Raw genomic sequence first — 4,406 nt, 5'->3', positions numbered from 1 at the left:
ATGTCACAATCGCGCGGTCGAGGGTTGTGGTTATTTCTTTTGGTTCGTAAGTACATTGCCATTGGTTTCTAGTCTATAACTTTTGATTGAGAAGTCTGATCGAAAAACTACGAATTGTTTTGGATTCTACGCACCAAAATTAATAAGAAAAAGTGTTTTCCCGAGAAATTTTGGTGCAGTCGATTTTTGATAAAAAAGGAAGGTTTTACACTGCCTTTTTTTGAGGCCCGAAAAAAAAATTGTCTCAGATCGACCCGGAAAAAAATTTTCTTATAGAATGTGGCCTGTAGAATCCATAATTTCAAACAGTTCCAAGATTGGGCCACTAGTTCAAAAGTTACAGCCCTTTGAATTTTTTTTCGAAATTGGTTTCTAGTCTATAACTTTTGATTGAGAAGTCTGATCGAAAAAGTTCGAATTGTTTTGGATTCTACGCACCAAAATTAATAAGAAAAAGTGTTTTCCCGAGAAATTTTGGTGTAGTCCATTTTTGGTAAAAAAGGAAGGTTATACACTGCCTTTTTTAGAGACCCGAACAAAAATTGTCAAAGATCGACCCGGAAAATAAATTTTCTTATAGAATGAGGCCTGTAGAATCGATAATTTCAAACAGTTCCATGATTGGGCCACTAGGTCAAAAGTTACAGCCCTTTGAATTATCTTTCGAAATTGGTTTCTAGTCTATAACTTTTTATTGAGAAGTCTGATCGAATAAGTACGAATTGTTTTGGATTCTACGCACCAAAATTAATAATAAAAAGTGTTTTCCCGATAAATTTTGGTGCAGTCAATTTTTGGTAAAAAAGGAAGGTTATACACTGCCCTTTTTGGAGGCCCGAAAAAAAAATTGTCTCAGGTCGACCCGGAAAATTAATTTTCTTATAGAATGAGGCTTGTAAAATCCATAATTTCAAACAGTTCCAAGATTGGGCCACTAGGTCAAAAGATACAGCCCTTTGAATTTTCTTTCGAAATTGGTTTCTAGTCTATAACTTTTTATTGAGAAGTCTGATCGAATAAGTACGAATTGTTTTGGATTCTACGCACCAAAATTAATAATAAAAAGTGTTTTCCCGAGAAATTTTGGTGCAGTCAATTTTTGGTAAAAAAGGAAGGTTATACACTACCCTTTTTAGAGGCCCGAAAAAAAAATTGTCTCAGGTCGACCCGGAAAATAAATTTTCTTATAGAATGAGGCTTGTAAAATCCATAATTTCAAACAGTTCCAAGATTGGGCCACTAGGTCAAAAGATACAGCCCTTTGAATTTTCTTTCGAAATTGGTTTCTAGTCTATAACTTTTTATTGAGAAGTCTGATCGAATAAGTACGAATTGTTTTGGATTCTACGCACCAAAATTAATAATAAAAAGTGTTTTCCCGATAAATTTTGGTGCAGTCAATTTTTGGTAAAAAAGGAAGGTTATACACTGCCCTTTTTGGAGGCCCGAAAAAAAAATTGTCTCAGGTCGACCCGGAAAATTAATTTTCTTATAGAATGAGGCTTGTAAAATCCATAATTTCAAACAGTTCCAAGATTGGGCCACTAGGTCAAAAGTTACAGCCCTTTGAATTTTTTTTCGAAATTTATTTTTTGTCCATAACTTTTTATTGAGAGGTCTAATCGAAAACGTACGAATTGTTTTGAATTCTACGCACCAAAATTAATAAGAAAAAGTGTTTTCCCGAGAAATTTAGGTGCAGTCGATTTTTGGTAAAAAAGGAAGGTTATACATTGCCTTTTTTTGAGGCCCGAAGAAAAATTGTCTCAGATCGACCCGGAAAAAATGTTCTTATAGAATGTGGCCTGTAGAATCCATAATTTCAAACCGTTCCAAGATTGGGCTACTAGTTCAAAAGATACAGCCCTTTGAATTTTTTTCGAAATTTGTTTTTTGTCCATAATTTTTTATTGAGAGGTCTAATCGAAAACGTACGAATTGTTTTGTATTCACGCACCAAAATTAATAAGAAAAAGTGTTTTCTCGAGAAATTTTGGTGGCGTCGATTTTTGGTTAAAAATGGAAGGTTATACACTGCCTTTTTTGAGCCCCGAAAAATAAAAATTGTCTCAGATCGACCCGGAAAAAACATTTTCTTATAGAATGTGGCCCGTAGAATCCATAATTTCAAACAGTTCCAAGATTGGGCTACTTGTTCAAAAGTTACAGCCATTTGAATTTTTTTTCGAAATTGGTTTCTAGTCNCTAACCTAACCTCACTAATGATTTAATCTAACCTTCAATCTCCTGGCACATTATATTCTCCTGATACCAGATTTTTGAGCTAACCTAACTACCACCCTAACCTAACCTCACTAAAATTTTATTTTAACTTTCAATCTCCTCGCACATGATATTCTCCTGATAGCAGATTTTTGAGCTAACCTAACTACCACCCTAACCTAACCTCACTAAAATTTTATTTTAACTTTCAATCTCCTCGCACATTATATTCTCCTGATACCAGATTTTTGAGCTAACCTAACTACCACCCTAACCTAACCCCACTAAAACTCTGACAGAGATAGAAAAAGACCTCTTCGTACATTATGTTCTCCTAATAGCACGGCACCTTTGCATAAGTTTTTCGACACGTAACAGGTGTAGTATTAGGAAAAGAAACACCTCCTCGCACTTATATGATCCTGATACAGAATTGGCAAATTTTTAAATCGAATGAAAGCTTTGAAATAATTCTGACAGTGCTAGAAAGAGACCTCTTCGTACATTATGTTCTCCTAGTAGCACGACACCTTTTGCATAAGTTTTTCGAAAAGTAACAGGTGTAGTATTAGGAAAAGAAACACCTCCTCGCACTCATATGATCCTGATACAGATTTGGCAAATTTTTAAATCGAATGAAAGCTTTGAAATAATTCTGACAGAGCTAGAAGAAGACCTCTTCGTACATTATGTTCTCCTAGTAGCACGACACTCTTTGCATAAATTTTTGTATAAGTAACAGGTGTAGTATTAGGAAAAGAGACACCTCCTCGCACTCAAATGATCCTGATACAGATTTGGCAAATTTTTAAATCGAATGAAACCTTTGAAATAATTCTGACAGTGCTAGAAAAAGACCTCTTCGTGCATTATGTTCTCCTAGTAGCACGACACCTTTGCATAAGTTTATCGACAAGTAACAGGTGTAGTATTAGGAAAAGAAACACCTCCTCGCACTCATATGATCCGGATACAGAATGGCAAATTTTTAAATCGAATGAAAGCTTTGAAATATTTCTGACAGAGCTAGAAAAAGACCTCTTCGTATATTATGTTCTCCTAGTAACAAGACACCCTTTACACAAGTTTGTCGACAAGTAACAGGTGTAGTATTTGGAAAAGAAACACCTCCTCGCACTCATATGATCCGGATACAGAATGGCAAATTTTTAAATCGAATGAAAGCTTTGAAATAATTCTGACAGAACTAGAAAAAGCCCTCTTCGTATATTATGTTCTCCTAGTAGCAAGACACCCTTTGTATAAGTTTGTAGACAAGTAACAGGTGTAGTATTTGGAAAAGAAACACCTCCTCGCACTCATATGATCCTGATACAGATTTGGCAAATTTTAAAACCGAATGAAAGCTTTGAAATAACTCTGACAGAGCTAGAAAAAGACCTCTTCGTATATTATGTTCTCCTAGTAGCACGACACCTTTTGCATAAGTTTGTCGACAAGTACAGGTGTAGTACTAGGGAAAGAAACACCTTCTAGCACTCATATGATCCTGATACAGAATTGGCAAATTTTTAAATCGAATGAAAGCTTTGAAATAATTCTGACAGAGATAGAAATAGACCTCTTCGTATATTATGTTCTACTAGTAGCACGACACCTTTTGCATTAGTTTGTCGACAAGTAACGGGTGTAGTATTAGGAAAAGAAACACCTCCTCGCACTCATATGATCCTGATACAGAATTGGCAAATTTTTAAATCGAATGAAAGCTTTGAAGTAATTCTGACAGAGCTAGAAAAAGACCTCTTCGTATATTATGTTCTCCTAGTAGCACGACACCTTTTGCATAAGTTTGTCGACAAGTAACGGGTGTAGTATTAGGAAAAGAAACACCTCCTCGCACTTATATGATCCTGATACTGAATTGGCATATTTTTAAATCGAATGAAAGCTTTGAAATAATTCTGACAGAGCTATAAAAAGACCTCTTCGTATATTGTGTTCTCCTAGTAGCACGACACCATTTGCATAATATTGTCGACAAGTAACAGGTGTAGTATTAGGAAAAGAAACACCTCCTCGCACTCATATGATCCTGATACAGAATTGGCATATTTTCAAATCGAATGAAAGCTTTGAAATAATTCTTACAGAGCTAGAAAAGTACCTCTTCGTATATTATGTTCTCCTAGTAGCACGACAACCTTTGCATAAGATTGTCG

This window comes from Photinus pyralis, unplaced genomic scaffold (assembly GCF_008802855.1).
Source record: "Photinus pyralis isolate 1611_PpyrPB1 unplaced genomic scaffold, Ppyr1.3 Ppyr1.4_LG10, whole genome shotgun sequence".
In the NCBI taxonomy this organism is placed as follows: Eukaryota; Metazoa; Arthropoda; class Insecta; order Coleoptera; family Lampyridae; genus Photinus; species Photinus pyralis.
This window is presented reverse-complemented; position numbering follows the sequence as displayed.